Source organism: Cetorhinus maximus, unplaced genomic scaffold (assembly GCF_964194155.1).
Source record: "Cetorhinus maximus unplaced genomic scaffold, sCetMax3.hap1.1 HAP1_SCAFFOLD_315, whole genome shotgun sequence".
NCBI classification, from domain to species: domain Eukaryota; kingdom Metazoa; phylum Chordata; class Chondrichthyes; order Lamniformes; family Cetorhinidae; genus Cetorhinus; species Cetorhinus maximus.
In genome coordinates this window covers 228895-251766 of record NW_027596265.1, presented here as the reverse complement: position 1 = coordinate 251766, position 22872 = coordinate 228895, and positions in this window count along the sequence as shown.

Sequence of the window (22872 nt, the reverse complement as noted above, 5' to 3'; positions counted from 1 at the left end):
ACTGTGGACAGACTGCACTGTGGACAGACTGCACTTTGTCAGATTGCACTGTGGACAGACTGCACTGTGGACAGACTGCATTGTGGACAGACTGCACTGTGGACAGACTGCACTGCGGACAGTCTGCACTGTGGACAGACTGCACTGCGGACAGACGGCACGGCGGACAGAGAGCGCTGCGGACAGACAGCACTGCGGAGAGACTGCACTGCGGACAGACTGCACTGCGGACAGACTGCACTGCGGACAGTCGGCACTGCGGACAGACAGCGCTGTGGACAGACTGCACTATGGATAGACTGAACTGTGGACATACTGCACTGCGGACAGACTGCACTGCGGACAGACTGCACTGCGGACAGACGGCACTGCGGACAGACTTCACTGCGGACAGACTGCACTGCAGACAGACTGCACTGCAGACAGACTGCCCTGCGGACAGGGTGCACTGTGGACAGTCTGAACTGTGGACAGACTGCACTGTGGACAGACTGCACTGTAGAGAGACTGCACTGTATACAGTCTGCACTGTGGACAGACTGCACTGTGGACATGCTGCACTGCGGACAGACTGCACTGTGGACATACCGCACTGTTAACAGACAGCACTGCGGACAGACTGCACTGCAGACAGACTGCTCTGCAGACAGAGTGCACTGCGGACAGGCTGCACTGTGCACCGACTGCACTGTGGACAGACTGCACTGCGGACAGACTGTACTGCTGACAGACTGCACTTTGGAGAGACTGCACTGCGGACGGACTGCACTGTGGACAGACTGCACTGTGGACAGACTGCACTGTGGACAGACTGCACTCTGGACAGGCTGCACTGTGGACAGTCTGCAATGCGGGCCGACTGCACTGTGGAGCGACTGCACTGCGGAAAGACTGCACTGCGGACAGACTGCACTGTGGACAGACTGCACTGTGGTTAGACTGCACTGCAGACTGATCGCACTGTGGACGGACCTCACTGCGGACAGACTGCACTGTGGACAGACTGCACTGTGGTTAGACTGCACTGCAGACTGATCGCACTGTGGACCGACCGCACTGTGGACAGTCTGCACTGCTGACAGACTGACCTGCTGACAGACTGCACTGTGGACAGACTGCACAGCGGACAGACGGCAGTGCGGACAGACTGCACTGTGGACAGACTGCAATGCTGACCGACTGCACTGCTGACAGACTGCACTGTGGACAGGCTGCACTGTGGACAATCTGCACTGTGGACAGACTGCACTGTTGTTAGACTGCACTGTGGACAGACTGCACTGCAGACAATCTGCACTGTGGACTGACTGCAATGCGGACAGACGGCACTGCGTACACACTGCGCTGCGGACAGACTGCACTGCGGACAGACTGCACTGTGGACAGACTGCACTGTGGACAGACTGCACTGCGGACAGACTGCACTGCGGACAGACTGCACTGTGGACAGACCACACTGTGGACAATCGGCACTGTGGACAGACTGCACTGTGGACAGACTGCACTGCGCACAGGCTGCACTGTGGACAGACTGCACAGTTGTTAGACTGCACTGTGGACTGACTGCATTGTGGACAGACGGCACTGCGGACAGACTGCACTGTGCACAGACTGCACTGTGGACAGACTGCACTGTGGACAGACTGCACTGCGGACAGACTGCACTGCTGACAGACTGCACTGTGGACAGGCTGCACTGTGGACCGACTGCACAGCGGACAGACGGCAGTGCGGACAGACTGCACTGCGGACAGACTACACTGCGGACAGACTGCACTGTGGACAGGCTGCACTGCAGACAGACTGCTCTGCGGACAGACTGCACTGTAATTGACAGCACTGCGGACAGTCTGCACTGCGGACAGACTGCACTGTGGACAGACTGCACTGTGGACAGACCGCACTGTGGACAGACAGCACTGCAGACAGACTGCACTGCAGACAGACTGCTCTGCAGACAGAGTGCACTGCGGACAGGCTGCACTGTGCACAGACTGCACTGTGGACAGACTGCACTGTTGTTAGACTGCACTGTGGACAGACTGCACTGCAGACAATCTGCACTGTGGACTGACTGCAATGCGGACAGACGGCACTGCGTACACACTGCGCTGCGGACAGACTGCACTGCGGACAGACTGCACTGTGGACAGACTGCACTGTGGACAGACTGCACTGCGGACAGACTGCACTGCGGACAGACTGCACTGTGGACAGACCACACTGTGGACAATCGGCACTGTGGACAGACTGCACTGTGGACAGACTGCACTGCGCACAGGCTGCACTGTGGACAGACTGCACAGTTGTTAGACTGCACTGTGGACTGACTGCATTGTGGACAGACGGCACTGCGGACAGACAGCGCTGCGGACAGACTGAACTGCGGACAGACTGCACTGCGGAAAGACTGCAATGCCGACAGACTGCACTGCGGACAGACTGCACTGCGGACAGACTGCACTGCGGACAGACTGCACTGCGGACAGACTGCACTGCGGACAGACTGCCCTGCGGACAGACTGCACTGTGGACAGGCTGCACTGCGGACTAGCTGCACTGCGGACAGGCTGCACTGCGGACTGGCTGCACTGGGGACAGACTGCACTGTGGACAGACTGCACTGTGGTTAGACTGCACTGCAGACTGACCGCACTGTGGACAGACCGCACTGTGGACAGTCTGCACTGCTGACAGACTGCACTGCTGACAGACTGCACTGTGGACAGGCTGCACTGTGGACAGACTGCACAGGGGACAGACGGCAGTGCGGACAGACTGCACTGCGGACAGACTACACTGCGGACAGACTGCACTGTGGACAGGCTGCACTGCAGACAGACTGCTCTGCGGACAGACTGCACTGTAATTGACAGCACTGCGGACAGTCTGCACTGCGGACAGACTGCACTGTGGACAGACTGCACTGTGGACAGACAGCACTGCGGACAGACTGCACTGCAGACAGACTGCTCTGCAGACAGAGTGCACTGTGGAGAGACTGCACTGCGGACAGACTGCACTGTGGACAGACTGCACTGTGGACAGACTGCACTGCGGACAGACTGCACTGCTGACAGACTGCACTGTGCACAGACTGCACTGTGGACAGACTGCACTGTGGACAGACTGCACTGCGGACAGACTGCACTGCTGACAGACTGCACTGTGGACAGGCTGCACTGTGGACAGACTGCACAGCGGACAGACGGCAGTGCGGACAGACTTCACTGCGGACAGACTACACTGCGGACAGACTGCACTGTGGACAGGCTGCACTGCAGACAGACTGCTCTGCGGACAGACTGCACTGTAATTGACAGCACTGCGGACAGTCTGCACTGCGGACAGACTGCACTGTGGACAGACTGCACTGTGGACAGACCGCACTGTGGACAGACAGCACTGCAGACAGACTGCACTGCAGACAGACTGCTCTGCAGACAGAGTGCACTGCGGACAGGCTGCACTGTGCACAGACTGCACTGTGGACAGACTGCACTGTTGTTAGACCGCACTGTGGACAGACTGCACTGTGGACAGACTGCACTGCGGACAGACTGCACTGCAGACAGGCTGCACTGCGGACAGACTGCACTGCGGACAGACTGCACTGCGGACAGACTGCACTGTGGACAGACTGCACTGCGGAAAGACTGCTCTGTGGACAATCTGCACTGTGGACAGACTGCACTGTGGACAGACTGCACTGCGGACAGACTGCACTGCGGACAGACTGCACTGCGTACACACTGCGCTGCGGAGGGGCTGCACTGCGGACAGACTGCACTTTGGACAGACTGCACTGTGGACAGACTGCACTTTGTCAGATTGCACTGTGGACTGACTGCATTGTGGACAGACGGCACTGTGAACAGACTGCACTGTGGACAGACTGCACTGCGGAAAGACTGCACTGCGGACAGACTGCACTGCGGACAGACTGCACTGCGGACAGGCTGCACTGTGGACATTCTGCACTGTGGACAGACTGCACAGTTGTTAGACTGCACTGTGGACTGACTGCATTGTGGACAGACGGCACTGCGGACAGACAGCGCTGCGGACAGACTGAACTGCGGACAGACTGCACTGCGGAAAGACTGCAATGCTGACAGACTACACTGCGGACAGACTGCACTGCGGACAGACTGCACTGCGGACAGACTGCACTGCGGACAGACTGCCCTGCGGACAGACTGCACTGTGGACAGGCTGCACTGCGGATTAGCTGCACTGCGGACAGGCTGCACTGCGGACTGGCTGCACTGGGGACAGACTGCTCTGTGGACAGACTGCTCTGTGGACAGACTGCACTGTGGACAGACTGCACTGTGGACAGACTGCACTGTGGTTAGACTGCACTGCAGACTGACCGCACTGTGGACAGACCGCACTGTGGACAGTCTGCACTGCTGACAGACTGCACTGCTGACACACTGCACTGTGGACAGGATGCACTGTAGACAGATTGCACTGCGGACAGACTGCACTGCATACGGACTGCACTGCGGACAGACTGCACTGCGGACAGACTGCACTGTGGACAGACTGCACTGCGGACTGACTGCACTGCGGACAGACTGCAGTGCAGACAGACTGCACTGTGGACAGAATGCACTGTAGACAGACTGCACTGCGGACAGACTGCACTGTGGACAGACTGCACTGCGGACAGACTGCACTACGGACAGACTGCACTGCGGACAGACTGCACTGTGGACATTCTGCACTGTGGACAGACTGCACTGTGAACAGACTGCACTGTGGACAGACTGCACTGCGGAAAGACTGCACTGCGGACAGACTGCACTGCGGACAGACTGCACTGCGGACAGGCTGCACTGTGGACATTCTGCACTGTGGACAGACTGCACAGTTGTTAGACTGCACTGTGGACTGACTGCATTGTGGACAGACGGCACTGCGGACAGACAGCGCTGCGGACAGACTGAACTGCGGACAGACTGCACTGCGGAAAGACTGCAATGCCGACAGACTGCACTGCGGACAGACTGCACTGCGGACAGACTGCACTGCGGACAGACTGCACTGCGGACAGACTGCACTGCGGACAGACTGCCCTGCGGACAGACTGCACTGTGGACAGGCTGCACTGCGGACTAGCTGCACTGCGGACAGGCTGCACTGCGGACTGGCTGCACTGGGGACAGACTGCTCTGTGGACAGACTGCTCTGTGGACAGACTGCACTGTGGACAGACTGCACTGTGGACAGACTGCACTGTGGTTAGACTGCACTGCAGACTGACCGCACTGTGGACAGACCGCACTGTGGACAGTCTGCACTGCTGACAGACTGCACTGCTGACAGACTGCACTGTGGACAGGCTGCACTGTGGACAGATTGCACAGCGGACAGACGGCAGTGCGGACAGACTGCACTGCGGACAGACTACACTGCGGACAGACTGCACTGTGGACAGGCTGCACTGCAGACAGACTGCTCTGCGGACAGACTGCACTGTAATTGACAGCACTGCGGACAGTCTGCACTGCGGACAGACTGCACTGTGGACAGACTGCACTGTGGACAGACCGCACTGTGGACAGACAGCACTGCGGACAGACTGCACTGCAGACAGACTGCTCTGCAGACAGAGTGCACTGCGGACAGGCTGCACTGTGCACAGACTGCACTGCGGACAGACTGTACTGCTGACAGACTGCACTTTGGAGAGACTGCACTGCGGACAGACTGCACTGTGTACAGACTGCACTGCGGACAGACTGCACTGTGGACAGACTGCACTGTTGTTTGACTGCACTGTGGACAGACTGCACTGCGGAAAGACTGCACTGCGGACAGGCTGCACTGTGGACTGACTGCACTGCGGACAGACGGCACTGCGTACACACTGCGCTGCGGAGGGGCTGCACTGCGGACAGACTGCACTTTGGACAGACATCACTGGGGACAGACTGCACTGCTGACAGGCTGCACTGTGCACCGACTGCACTGTGCACCGACTGCACTGTGGACAGACGTCACTGGGGCCAGACTGCTCTGTGGACAGATTGCACTGTGGACAGACTGCACTGTGGACAGACTGCACTGCGGACAGACTGCACTGTGGACAGACTGCACTGTGGACAGACGTCACTGGGGACAGACTGCTCTGTGGACAGATTGCACTGTGGACAGACTGCACTGTGGACAGACTGCACTGTGGACAGACAGCACTGCGGACAGTCTGCACTGTGGACAGACAGCACTGCGGACAGACTGCACTGCGGACAGACTGCAATGCTGACCAACTGCACTGCTGACAGACTGCACTGTGGACAGGCTGCACTGTGGACAGACTGCACAGCGGACAGACTGCACTGTGGACAGGATGCACTGTAGACAGATTGCACTGCGGACAGACTGCACTGCATACGGACTGCACTGCTGACAGACTGCACTGTGGACAGGCTGCACTGTGGACAGACTGCACAGCGGACAGACTGCACTGTGGACAGACGTCACTGGGGACAGACTGCTCTGTGGACAGACTGCACTGTTGTTAGACTGCACTGTGGACAGACTGCACTGCGGACAGACTGCACTGCGGACAGTCTGCACTGTGGACTGACTGCACTGCGGACTGACGGCACTGCGTACACACTGCGCTGCGGACAGACTGCACTGTGGACAGACGTCACTGGGGACAGACTGCTCTGTGGACAGATTGCACTGTGGACAGACTGCACTGTGGACAGACTGCACTGCGGACAGACTGCACTGTGGACAGACTGCACTGTGGACAGACGTCACTGGGGACAGACTGCTCTGTGGACAGATTGCACTGTGGACAGACTGCACTGTGGACAGACTGCACTGTGGACAGACTGCACTGTGGACAGACAGCACTGCGGACAGTCTGCACTGTGGACAGACAGCACTGCGGACAGACTGCACTGCGGACAGACTGCAATGCTGACCAACTGCACTGCTGACAGACTGCACTGTGGACAGGCTGCACTGTGGACAGACTGCACAGCGGACAGACTGCACTGTGGACAGGATGCACTGTAGACAGATTGCACTGCGGACAGACTGCACTGCATACGGACTGCACTGCTGACAGACTGCACTGTGGACAGGCTGCACTGTGGACAGACTGCACAGCGGACAGACTGCACTGCGGACAGACTGCAGTGCAGACAGATTGCACAGTGGACAGAAGGCACTGTAGACAGACTGCACTGCGGACAGACTGCACTGCATATGGACTACACGGCGGACAGACTGCACTGCGGACAGACTGCACTGTGGACAGGATGCACTGTAGACAGATTGCACTGCGGACAGACTGCACTGCATACGGACTGCACTGCGGACAGACTGCACTGCGGACAGACTGCACTGTGGACAGACTGCACTGCGGACTGACTGCACTGCTGACAGACTGCACTGTGGACAGGCTGCACTGTGGACAGACTGCACAGCGGACAGACTGCACTGCGGACAGACTGCAGTGCAGACAGACTGCACTGTGGACAGAATGCACTGTAGACAGACTGCACTGCGGACAGACTGCACTGTGGACAGACTGCACTGCGGACAGACTGCACTACGGACAGACTGCACTGCGCACAGGCTGCACTGTGGACATTCTGCACTGTGGACAGACTGCACTGTGAACAGACTGCACTGTGGACAGACTGCACTGCGGAAAGACTGCACTGCGGACAGACTGCACTGCGGACAGACTGCACTGCGGACAGGCTGCACTGTGGACATTCTGCACTGTGGACAGACTGCACAGTTGTTAGACTGCACTGTGGACTGACTGCATTGTGGACAGACGGCACTGCGGACAGACAGCGCTGCGGACAGACTGAACTGCGGACAGACTGCACTGCGGAAAGACTGCAATGCGGACAGACTGCACTGCGGACAGACTGCACTGCGGACAGACTGCACTGCGGACAGACTGCCCTGCGGACAGACTGCACTGTGGACAGGCTGCACTGCGGACTAGCTGCACTGCGGACAGGCTGCACTGCGGACTGGCTGCACTGGGGACAGACTGCTCTGTGGACAGACTGCTCTGTGGACAGACTGCACTGTGGACAGACTGCACTGTGGACAGACTGCACTGTGGTTAGACTGCACTGCAGACTGACCGCACTGTGGACAGACCGCACTGTGGACAGTCTGCACTGCTGACAGACTGCACTGCTGACAGACTGCACTGTGGACAGGCTGCACTGTGGACAGACTGCACAGCGGACAGACGGCAGTGCGGACAGACTGCACTGCGGACAGACTACACTGCGGACAGACTGCACTGTGGACAGGCTGCACTGCAGACAGACTGCTCTGCGGACAGACTGCACTGTAATTGACAGCACTGCGGACAGTCTGCACTGCGGACAGACTGCACTGTGGACAGACTGCACTGTGGACAGACCGCACTGTGGACAGACAGCACTGCGGACAGACTGCACTGCAGACAGACTGCTCTGCAGACAGAGTGCACTGCGGACAGGCTGCACTGTGCACAGACTGCACTGCGGACAGACTGTACTGCTGACAGACTGCACTTTGGAGAGACTGCACTGCGGACAGACTGCACTGTGGACAGATTGCACTGTGGAAAGACTGCACTGAGGACAGACTGCACTGCGGACAGACTGCACTGTGGACAGACTGCACTGTTGTTTGACTGCACTGTGGACAGACTGCACTGCGGAAAGACTGCACTGCGGACAGGCTGCACTGTGGACTGACTGCACTGCGGACAGACGGCACTGCGTACACACTGCGCTGCGGAGGGGCTGCACTGCGGACAGACTGCACTTTGGACAGACATCACTGGGGACAGACTGCACTGCGGACAGGCTGCACTGTGCACCGACTGCACTGTGCACCGACTGCTCTGTGGACAGACTGTACTGCTGACAGACTGCACTTTGGAGAGACTGCACTGCGGACGGACTGCACTGTGGACAGACTGCACTGTGGACAGACTGCACTGTGGACAGACTGCACTCTGGACAGGCTGCACTGTGGACATTCTGCACTGTGGACAGACTGCACTGTGAACAGACTGCACTCTGGACAGGCTGCACTGTGGACATTCTGCACTGTGGACTGACTGCACTGTGGACAGACTGCACTGTGGACAGACTGCACTGTGGAGCGACTGCACTGTGGACAGACTGCACTGCGGACAGGCTGCACTGTGGACATTCTGCACTGTGGACAGACTGCACTGCGGACAGACTGCACTGCGGAAAGACTGCAATGCGGACAGACTGCACTGTAGACAGACTGCACTGCGGACAGACTGCACTGCGGACAGACTGCACTGTGGACAGACCACACTGTGGACAGTCGGGACTGTGGACAGACTGCACTGCGGACAGACTGCACTGCGGACAGACTGCACTGTGGACAGACCACACTGTGGACAATCGGCACTGTGGACAGACTGCACTGTGGACAGACTGCACTGCGCACAGGCTGCACTGTGGACAGACTGCACAGTTGTTAGACTGCACTGCGGACAGACTGCACAGTTGTTAGACTGCACTGTGGACTGACTGCATTGTGGACAGACGGCACTGCGGACAGACAGCGCTGCGGACAGCCTGAACTGCGGACAGACTGCACTGCGGAAAGACTGCAATGCGGACAGACTGCACTGCGGACAGACTGCACTGCGGACAGACTGCACTGCGGACAGACTGCACTGCGGACAGACTGCACTGCGGACAGACTGCACTGCGGACAGACTGCACTGTGGACAGGCTGCACTGCGGACTAGCTGCACTGCGGACAGGCTGCACTGCGGACTGGCTGCACTGGGGACAGACTGCACTGTGGACAGACTGCACTGTGGTTAGACTGCACTGCAGACTGACCGCACTGTGGACAGACCGCACTGTGGACAGTCTGCACTGCTGACAGACTGCACTGCTGACAGACTGCACTGTGGACAGGCTGCACTGTGGACAGACTGCACAGGGGACAGACGGCAGTGCGGACAGACTGCACTGCGGACAGACTACACTGCAGACAGACTGCACTGTGGACAGGCTGCACTGCAGACAGACTGCTCTGCGGACAGACTGCACTGTAATTGACAGCACTGCGGACAGTCTGCACTGCGGACAGACTGCACTGTGGACAGACTGCACTGTGGACAGACAGCACTGCGGACAGACTGCACTGCAGACAGACTGCTCTGCAGACAGAGTGCACTGTGGAGAGACTGCACTGCGGACAGACTGCACTGTGGGCAGACTGCACTGTGGACAGACTGCACTGTGGACAGACTGCACTGCGGACAGACTGCACTGCTGACAGACTGCACTGTGCACAGACTGCACTGTGGACAGACTGCACTGTGGACAGACTGCACTGTGGACAGACTGCACTGCTGACAGACTGCACTGTGGACAGGCTGCACTGTGGACAGACTGCACAGCGGACAGACGGCAGTGCGGACAGACTGCACTGCGGACAGACTACACTGCGGACAGACTGCACTGTGGACAGGCTGCACTGCAGACAGACTGCTCTGCGGACAGACTGCACTGTAATTGACAGCACTGCGGACAGTCTGCACTGCGGACAGACTGCACTGTGGACAGACTGCACTGTGGACAGACCGCACTGTGGACAGACAGCACTGCAGACAGACTGCACTGCAGACAGACTGCTCTGCAGACAGAGTGCACTGCGGACAGGCTGCACTGTGCACAGACTGCACTGTGGACAGACTGCACTGTTGTTAGACTGCACTGTGGACAGACTGCACTGTGGACAGACTGCACTGCGGAAAGACTGCACTGCGGACAGACTGCACTGTGGACAGACTGCACTGTGGACAGACTGCACTGCAGACAGGCTGCACTGCGGACAGACTGCACTGCGGACAGACTGCACTGCGGACAGACTGCACTGTGGACAGACTGCACTGCGGAAAGACTGCACTGTGGACAATCTGCACTGTGGACAGACTGCACTGTGGACAGACTGCACTGCGGACAGACTGCACTGCGGACAGACGGCACTGCGGACAGACTGCACTGCGTACACACTGCGCTGCGGAGGGGCTGCACTGCGGACAGACTGCACTTTGGACAGACTGCACTGTGGACAGACTGCACTTTGTCAGATTGCACTGTGGACTGACTGCATTGTGGACAGACGGCACTGCGTACACACTGCGCTGCGGAGGGGATGCACTGCGGACAGACTGCACTTTGGACAGACATCACTGGGGACAGACTGCTCTGTGGACAGACTGCACTGTGGACAGACTGCACTGTGGACAGACTGCACTTTGTCAGATTGCACTGTGGACAGACTGCACTGTGGACAGACTGCATTGTGGACAGACTGCACTGTGGACAGACTGCACTGCGGACAGTCTGCACTGTGGACAGACTGCACTGCGGACAGACGGCACGGCGGACAGAGAGCGCTGCGGACAGACAGCACTGCGGAGAGACTGCACTGCGGACAGACTGCACTGCGGACAGACTGCACTGCGGACAGTCGGCACTGCGGACAGACAGCGCTGTGGACAGACTGCACTATGGATAGACTGAACTGTGGACATACTGCACTGCGGACAGACTGCACTGCGGACAGACTGCACTGCGGACAGACGGCACTGCGGACAGACTTCACTGCGGACAGACTGCACTGCAGACAGACTGCACTGCAGACAGACTGCCCTGCGGACAGGGTGCACTGTGGACAGTCTGAACTGTGGACAGACTGCACTGTGGACAGACTGCACTGTAGAGAGACTGCACTGTATACAGTCTGCACTGTGGACAGACTGCACTGTGGACATGCTGCACTGCGGACAGACTGCACTGTGGACATACCGCACTGTTAACAGACAGCACTGCGGACAGACTGCACTGCAGACAGACTGCTCTGCAGACAGAGTGCACTGCGGACAGGCTGCACTGTGCACCGACTGCACTGTGGACAGACTGCACTGCGGACAGACTGTACTGCTGACAGACTGCACTTTGGAGAGACTGCACTGCGGACGGACTGCACTGTGGACAGACTGCACTGTGGACAGACTGCACTGTGGACAGACTGCACTCTGGACAGGCTGCACTGTGGACAGTCTGCAATGCGGGCCGACTGCACTGTGGAGCGACTGCACTGCGGAAAGACTGCACTGCGGACAGACTGCACTGTGGACAGACTGCACTGTGGTTAGACTGCACTGCAGACTGATCGCACTGTGGATGGACCTCACTGCGGACAGACTGCACTGTGGACAGACTGCACTGTGGTTAGACTGCACTGCAGACTGATCGCACTGTGGACCGACCGCACTGTGGACAGTCTGCACTGCTGACAGACTGACCTGCTGACAGACTGCACTGTGGACAGACTGCACAGCGGACAGACGGCAGTGCGGACAGACTGCACTGTGGACAGACTGCAATGCTGACCGACTGCACTGCTGACAGACTGCACTGAGGACAGACTGCACTGTGGACATGCTGCACTGCGGACAGACTGCACTGTGGACATACCGCACTGTTAACAGACAGCACTGCGGACAGACTGCACTGCAGACAGACTGCTCTGCAGACAGAGTGCACTGCGGACAGGCTGCACTGTGCACCGACTGCACTGTGGACAGACTGCACTGCGGACAGACTGTACTGCTGACAGACTGCAATGCTGACCGACTGCACTGCTGACAGACTGCACTGTGGACAGGCTGCACTGTGGACAATCTGCACTGTGGACAGACTGCACTTTTGTTAGACTGCACTGTGGACAGACTGCACTGCAGACAATCTGCACTGTGGACTGAGTGCAATGCGGACAGACGGCACTGCGTACACACTGCGCTGCGGATAGACTGCACTGCGGACAGACTGCACTGTGGACAGACTGCACTGTGGACAGACTGCACTGTGGACAGATTGCACTGTGGACTGGCTGCATTATGGACAGACTGCACTGTGGACAGACTGCACTGCAGTCAGTCTGCACTGTGGACAGACTGCACTGCGGACAGACGGCACTGCGGACAGACAGTGCTGCGGACAGACTGCACTGCGGACAGACTGCACTGTGGACAGACTGCACTGCGGACAGACTGCACTGTTGTTAGACTGCACTGTGGACAGACTGCACTGCGGACAGACTGCACTGCGGACAGACGGCACTGCGGACAGACAGTGCTGCGGACAGACTGCACTGCGGACAGACTGCACTGCGTACCGACTGCACTGCGGACAGACTGCACTGCGGACAGACTGCACTGCGGACAGACTGCACTGCGGACCGACTGCACTGCGGACAGACGGCACTGCGGACAGACAGCGCTGTGGACAGACTGCCCTATGGACAGAATGCACTCCGTACAGACTGAACTGCGGACAGACTGCACTGCGGCTAGACTGCACTGCGGACAGACTGCACTGCGGACAGACTGCACTGCGGACAGACTGCACTGCGGACAGACTGCACTATGGACAGTCCGCACTGTGGACAGACTGCACTGTGGACAGACTGCACTGTATACAGTCTGATCTGTGGACAGACTGCACTGCTGACAGACTGCACTGTGGACAGGCTGCACTGCGGACAGACTGCACTGTGGACATACCACACTGTTAACAGAAAGCACTGCGGTCAGACTGCACTGCAGACAGACTGCACTGTGCACCGACTGCACTGTGGACATACTGCACTGCGGACTGACCGTACTGCTGACAGACAGCACTTTGGAGAGACTGCACTGCGGACGGACTGCACTGTGGACAGACTGCACTCTGGACAGACTGCACTGTGGACAGTCTGCACTGCGAGCAGACTGCACTGTGGAGCGACTGCACTGCGGAAAGACTGCACTGCGGACAGACTGCACTGTGGACAGACTGCACTGCGGACAGACTGCACTGCGGACAGACTGCACTGTGGACAGGCTGCACTGTGGACAATCTGCACTGTGGAAAGACTGCACTGTTATTAGACTGCACTGTGGACAGACTGCACTGCGGACAGACTGCACTGCGGACAGTCTGCACTGTGGACTGACTGCACTGCGGACAGACGGCACTGCGTACACACTGCGCTGCGGACTGACTGCACTGCGGACAGACTGCACTGTGGACAGACTGCAATGTGGACAGACTGCACTGTGGACTGACGGCACTGCGGACAGACTGCACTGCGGATAGACTGCACTGTGGACAGGCTGCACTGTGGACAATCTGCACTCTGGACAGACTGCACTGTTGTTAGACTGCACTGTGGACAGACTGCACTGCGGACAGACTGCACTGTGGACAGACGGCACTGCGTACACACTGCGCTGCGGACAGACTGCACTGTGGACAGACTGCTCTGTGGACAGATTGCACTCTGGACAGACTGCACTGTGGACAGACTGCACTGTGGACAGACTGCACTGTGGACTGACTGCACTGGGGACAGACTGCTCTGTGGACAGATTGCACTCTGGACAGACTGCACTGTGGACAGACTGCACTGTGGACAGACTGCACTGTGGACTGACGGCACTGCGGACAGACTGCACTGCGGATAGACTGCACTGCGGACAGACTGCACTGTGGACAGACTGCACTGCGGACAGACTGCACTGTGGACAGACTTCACTGGGGACAGACTGCTCTGTGGACAGACTGCACTTTGGACAGGCTGCACTCTGGACAGACTGCACTCTTGTTAGACTGCACTGCGGACTGACCGCACTGTGGACAGACCGCACTGTGGACAGACTGCACTGTGGACAGCCTGCACTGCACAGAGACTGCAGTGCGGACAGTCTGCACTGCGGACAGAATGCACTGTGGACAGACTGCACTGTATACATTCTGCACATTGGGTGACAGATTGCCCTGTGGACAGGGTGCACTGTGGACAGTCTGCACTGTTGACAGACTGCACTGTGGACAGACTGCACTGTGGACAGACTGCACTGTGGACAGACTGCACTGTGGACAGACTGCACTCTATACAGTCTGCAATTTGGACATACTGCACTGCTGACAGACTGCACTGTGGAGAGCCTGCACTGTGGACACACTGCACTGTGGACAGACTGCACTGCGGACAGTGTGCACTGTAGACAGACTGCACTGTGGACAGATTGCACTGCGGACAGACTGCTCTGCTGACAGACTGCACTGCTGACAGACTGCACAGTGGACAGGCTGCATTGTGGACAGACTGCACAGTGGACAGACGTCAGTGCGGACAGACTGCACTGTGGACAGACTGCAATGCTGAACGACTGCACTGCTGACAGACTGCCATGTGGACCCGCTGCACTGTGGACAGACTGCACAGCGGACTGACTGCACTGCGGACAGCCGGCACTGCGTACACACTGCGCTGCGGACAGGCTGCACTGTGGACAGACTGCTTTGTGGACAGACTGCACTGTGGACTGACCTCACTGGGGACAGACTGCTTTGTGGACAGACTGCACTGTGGACTGACTGCACTGTGGACAGACTGCACTGTGGACAGACTTCACTGTGGACAGACTGCACTGCGGACAGACTCCACTGCGGACAGACGGCACTGCGGTCAGACAGCGCTGTGGACGGACTGCACTATGGACAGACTGCAATGCTGAACGACTGCACTGCTGACAGACTGCCATGTGGACCCGCTGCACTGTGGACAGACTGCACTGTGGACAGGCTGCACTGCGGACAGACTGCTCTGAGAACAGACTGCACTGTGGTTAGACTGCACTGCGGACTGACCGCACTGTGGACGGACCTCACTGTGGACAGACTGCACTGTGTTTAGACTGCACTGCGGACTGACCGCACTGTGGACAGACTGCACTGTGGACAGACTGCACTATGGACAGACTGCACTGTGGACAGGCTGCACTGCGGACAGACTGCTCTGAGAACAGACTGCACTGTGGTTAGACTGCACTGCGGACTGACCGCACTGTGGACGGACCTCACTGTGGACAGTCTGCACTGTGGTTAGACTGCACTGCGGACTGACCGCACTGTGGACCGACAGCACTTTGGACAGTCTGCACTGCTGACAGACTGACCTGCTGACAGACTGCACTGTGGACAGGCTGCACTGTGGACAGACTGCACAGCGGACAGACGGCAGTGCGGACAGACTGCACTGTGGACAGACTGCAATGCTGACCGACTGCACTGCTGACAGACTGCACTGTGGACAGGCTGCAATGCTGACCGACTGCACTGCTGACAGACTGCACTGTGGACAGGCTGCACTGTGGACAATCTGCACTGTGGACAGACTGCACTGTTGTTAGACTGCACTGTGGACAGACTGCACTGCGGACAGACTGCACTGCGGACAATCTGCACTGTGGACTGACTGCACTGCGGACAGACGGCACTGCGTACACACTGCTCTGCGGACAGACCGCACTGCGGACAGACTGCACTGTGGACAGACTTCACTGGGGACAGACTGCTCTGTGGACAGACTGCACTGTGGACAGACTGCCCTGTGGACAGACTGCACTGTGGACAGACTGCCCTGTGGACAGACTGCCCTGTGGACAGACTGCACTGTGGACAGACCGCCCTGTGGACAGACTGCACTGTGGACAGACTGCACTGTGGACAGACAGCACTGCGGACAGACTGCACTGCGGACAGACGGCACTGTGGACAGACAGCGCTGCGGACAGACTGAACTGCGGACAGACTGCACTGCGGACCGACTGCACTGCGGGCAGACTGCACTGCGGACAGACTGCACTGAGGACAGACTGCACTGCGGACAGACCGCACTCCGGACAGACAGCGCTGTGGACAGACTGCACTATGGACAGACTGCACTGCGGACTGACTGCACTGCAGATAGACTGCACTGCGGACAGACGGCACTGCGGACAGACTGCACTGCCGACAGACAGCGCTGTGGACAGACTGCACTATGGACAGACTGAACTGCGGACTGACTGCACTGCGGATAGACTGCACTGCGGACAGACGGCACTGCGGACAGACTGCACTGCGGACAGACTGCACTGCGGACAGACTGCACTGCAGACAGACTGCCCTGCGGACTGGGTGCACTGTGGACAGTCTCAACTGTGGACTGATTGCACTGCGGACAGACGGCACTGCGTACACACAGCGCTGCGGACAGACTGCACTGTGGACAGACTGCACTGTGGGCAGACGTCACTGGGGACAGATTGCTCTGTGGACAGATTGCACTGTGGACAGACTGCACTGTGGACTGACGGCACTGTGGACAGACTGCACTGTGGACTGACGGCACTGCGGACAGACTGCACTCTGGTTAGACTGCACTGCGGACTGACCGAACTGTGGACAGACCGCACTGTGGACAGACTGCACTGTGGACAGACTGCACTGTGGACAGACTGCACTGTGGACAGACTGCACTGTGGACAGACTGCACTGTGGACAGACTGCAGTGCGGACAGTCTGCACTGCGGACAGAATGCACTGTGGACAGAATGCAATGTGGACAGACCGCACTGTGGACAGACTGCACTGCGGACAGACTGCACTGTGGACAGACTGCACTGTGGACAGACTGCACTGCGGACAGACTGCACTGTGGACAGACTGCACTGCGGACAGACTGCACTGTGGACAGACTGCACTGTGGACAGACTGCACTGTTGACAGACCGCACTGTGGACAGACTGCACTGTGGACAGACTGCACTGTGGACAGACTGCACTCTATACAGTCTGCAATTTGGACAGACTGCACTGCTGACAGACTGCACTGTGGAAAGACTGCACTGTAGACAGACTGCACTGTGGACAGATTGCACTGCGGACAGACTGCACTGCTGACAGACTGCACTGCTGACAGACTGCACTGTGGACAGGCTGCATTGTGGACAGACTGCACAGTGGACAGACGTCAATGCGGACAGACTGCACTGTGGACAGACTGCAATGCTGACCGACTGCACTGCTGACAGACTGCACTGTGGACAGGCTGCACTGTGGACAATCTGCACTGTGGACAGACTGCACTGTTGTTAGACTGCACTGTGGACAGACTGCACTGCGGACAGACAGCACTGCGGACAATCTGCACTTTGGACTGACTGCACTGCGGACAGACGGCACTGTGGACAGACTGCACTGTGGTTGGACTGCATTGTAGACAGACTGCACTGTGGACAGACTGCACAGTGGACAGACGGCATTGCGGACAGACTGCACTCTGGGCAGACAGCACTGTGGACAGACTGCACTGTGGTTGGACTGCATTGTAGACAGACTGCACTGTGGACAGACTGAACAGCGGACAGACGGCATTGCGGACAGACTGCTTTGCGGACAGACTGCAATGCTGACCGACTGCACTGTGGACAGGCTGCACTGTGAACAGGCTGCACAGCGGACAGACTGCACAGCGGACAGACTGCACTATGGACAGACTGCACTGCGGACCGGCTGCACTATAGACAGACTGCACTGTGGACAGACTGCACTGCATACACACTGCACTGCGGACAGACTGCACTGCGGACAGACTGCACTGTGGACAGACTGCACTGTGGACAGTCCGCACTGTGGACAGAGAGCACAGCGGACAGACTGCACTTTGGAAAGACTGCACTGTGGACAGACTGCCCTGTGGACAGACTGCACTGTGGACAGACTGCCCTGTGGACAGACTGCACTGTGGACAGACTACACTGTGGACAGACCGCACTGTGGACAGACTGCACTGTGGACAGTCTGCACTGCGGACAGACTGCACTGCGGACAGACGGCACTGTGGACAGACTGCCCTGTGGACAGACTGCACTGCGGACCGACTGCACTGCGGACAGACTGCACTGCGGACAGACTGCACTGTGGACAGACTGCACTGCGGACAGACGGCGCTCCGGACAGACAGCGCTGTGGACAGACTGCACTATGGACAGACTGCACTGCGGACTGACTGCACTGCGGATCGACTGCACTGCGGACAGACGGCACTGCGGACAGACTGCACTGCGGACAGACTGCACCTTGGACAGGCTGCTCTATGGACAGACTGCACTGTGGACAGTTTGCACTGCGGACAGGCTGCACTGTGGACAGGCTGCTCTGTGGACAGACTGCACTGAGGACAGACTGCACTGTGGACAGACTGCACTGTGGACAGACTGCACTGTGGACAGACTGCACTGTGGACAGACTGCACTGTGGACAGACTGCACTGTGGACAGGCTGCACTGTGAACAGACTGCACTGTGGACAGACTGCACTGCGGACAGAGTGCACTGTGGACAGACTGCACTGCGGACAGACTGCACTGCGGACAGAGTGCACTGTGGACAGACTGCACTGCGGACACACTGCACTGCGGACAGAGTGCACTGCGGACAGACTGCACTGTGGACAGACTGCACTGTGGACAGACTGCACTGTGGACAGGCTGCACTGTGGACAGGCTGCACTGTGAACAGGCTGCACTGTGGACAGACTGCACTGCGGACAGAGTGCACTGTGGACAGACTGCACTGCGGACAGACTGCACTGCGGACAGAGTGCACTGTGGACAGACTGCACTGCGGACAGACTGCACTGTGGACAGGCTGCACTGTGAACAGACTGCACTGTGGACAGGCTGCACTGTGAACAGACTGCACTGCGGACAGACTGCACTGCGGACAGAGTGCACTGCGGACAGACTGCCCTACGGACAGACTGCACTGTGGACAGACTGCACTGCGGACAGAGTGCACTGTGGACAGACTGCACTGTGAACAGACTGCACTGTGGACAGACTGCACTGTGGACAGACTGCACTGTGGACAGACTGCACTGCGGACAGACTGCACTGTGGACAGACTGCACTGCGGACAGACTGCACTGCGGACAGAGTGCACTGTGGACAGACTGCACTGCGGACAGGCTGCACTGTGGACAGACTGCACTGCGGACAGACTGCACTGCGGACAGCTTGCACTGTGGACAGACTGCACTGCGGACAGAGTTCACTGTGGACAGACTGCACTGTGAACAGACTGCACTGTGGACAGACTGCACTGTGGACAGACTGCACTGTGAACAGACTGCACTGCGGACAGACTGCACTGTGGACAGACTGCACTGCGGACAGAGTGCACTGTGGACAGACTGCACTGCGGACAGACTGCACTGCGGACAGAGTGCACTGTGGACAGACTGCACTGCAGACAGACTGCACTGTGGACAGACTGCACTGTGGACAGACTGCACTGTGGACAGACTGCACTGTGGACAGACTGCACTGCGGACAGAGTGCACTGTGGACAGACTGCACTGCGGACAGACTGCACTGTGGACAGGCTGCACTGTGGACAGACTGCACTGTGGACAGACTGCACTGTGAACAGACTGCACTGTGGACAGGCTGCACTGTGAACAGACTGCACTGCGGACAGACTGCACTGCGGACAGAGTGCACTGAGGACAGACTGCACTGTGGACAGACTGCACTGTGGACAGACTGCACTGTGGACAGACTGCACTGCGGACAGACTGCACTGCGGACAGACTGCACTGTGGACAGACTGCACTGTGGACAGACTGCACTGTGGACAGACTGCACTGCGGACAGACTGCACTGTGGACAGACTGCACTGCGGACAGACTGCACTGCGGACAGAGTGCACTGTGGACAGACTGCACTGCGGACAGGCTGCACTGTGGACAGACTGCACTGCGGACAGACTGCACTGCGGACAGAGTGCACTGTGGACAGACTGCACTGCGGACAGAGTGCACTGTGGACAGACTGCACTGTGGACAGACTGCACTGTGGACAGTCTGCACTGTGAACAGACTGCACTGTGGACAGACTGCACTGTGGACAGACTGCACTGCGGACAGGCTGCACTGTGGACAGACTGCACTGTGGACAGACTGCACTGCGGACAGACTGCACTGTGGACAGGCTGCACCGTGGACAGACTGCACTGTGGACAGATTGCACTGCGGACAGACTGCACTGCTGACAGACTGCACTGCTGACAGACTGCACTGTGGACAGGCTGCATTGTGGACAGACTGCACAGTGGACAGACGTCAATGCGGACAGACTGCACTGTGGACAGACTGCAATGCTGACCGACTGCACTGCTGACAGACTGCACTGTGGACAGGCTGCACTGTGGACAATCTGCACTGTGGACAGACTGCACTGTTGTTAGACTGCACTGTGGACAGACTGCACTGCGGACAGACAGCACTGCGGACAATCTGCACTTTGGACTGACTGCACTGCGGACAGACGGCACTGTGGACAGACTGCACTGTGGTTGGACTGCATTGTAGACAGACTGCACTGTGGACAGACTGCACAGTGGACAGACGGCATTGCGGACAGACTGCACTCTGGGCAGACAGCACTGTGGACAGACTGCACTGTGGTTGGACTGCATTGTAGACAGACTGCACTGTGGACAGACTGCACTGTGGTTGGACTGCATTGTAGACAGACTGCACTGTGGACAGACTGCACAGCGGACAGACGGCATTGCGGACAGACTGCTTTGCGGACAGACTGCAATGCTGACCGACTGCACTGTGGACAGGCTGCACTGTGAACAGGCTGCACAGCGGACAGACTGCACAGCGGACAGACTGCACTATGGACAGACTGCACTGCGGACCGGCTGCACTATAGACAGACTGCACTGTGGACAGACTGCACTGCATACACACTGCACTGCGGACAGACTGCACTGCGGACAGACTGCACTGTGGACAGACTGCACTGTGGACAGTCCGCACTGTGGACAGAGAGCACAGCGGACAGACTGCACTTTGGAAAGACTGCACTGTGGACAGACTGCCCTGTGGACAGACTGCACTGTGGACAGACTGCCCTGTGGACAGACTGCACTGTGGACAGACTACACTGTGGACAGACCGCACTGTGGACAGACTGCACTGTGGACAGTCTGCACTGCGGACAGACTGCACTGCGGACAGACGGCACTGTGGACAGACTGCCCTGTGGACAGACTGCACTGCGGACCGACTGCACTGCGGACAGACTGCACTGCGGACAGACTGCACTGTGGACAGACTGCACTGCGGACAGACGGCACTCCGGACAGACAGCGCTGTGGACAGACTGCACTATGGACAGACTGCACTGCGGACTGACTGCACTGCGGATCGACTGCACTGCGGACAGACGGCACTGCGGACAGACTGCACTGCGGACAGACTGCACCTTGGACAGGCTGCTCTATGGACAGACTGCACTGTGGACAGTTTGCACTGCGGACAGGCTGCACTGTGGACAGGCTGCTCTGTGGACAGACTGCACTGAGGACAGACTGCACTGTGGACAGACTGCACTGTGGACAGACTGCACTGTGGACAGACTGCACTGTGGACAGACTGCACTGTGGACAGACTGCACTGTGGACAGACTGCACTGTGGACAGGCTGCACTGTGAACAGACTGCACTGTGGACAGACTGCACTGCGGACAGAGTGCACTGTGGACAGACTGCACTGCGGACAGACTGCACTGCGGACAGAGTGCACTGTGGACAGACTGCACTGCGGACACACTGCACTGCGGACAGAGAGCACTGCGGACAGACTGCACTGTGGACAGACTGCACTGTGGACAGACTGCACTGTGGACAGACTGCACTGTGGACAGGCTGCACTGTGAACAGGCTGCACTGTGGACAGACTGCACTGCGGACAGAGTGCACTGTGGACAGACTGCACTGCGGACAGACTGCACTGCGGACAGAGTGCACTGTGGACAGACTGCACTGCGGACAGACTGCACTGTGGACAGGCTGCACTGTGAACAGACTGCACTGTGGACAGGCTGCACTGTGAACAGACTGCACTGCGGACAGACTGCACTGCGGACAGAGTGC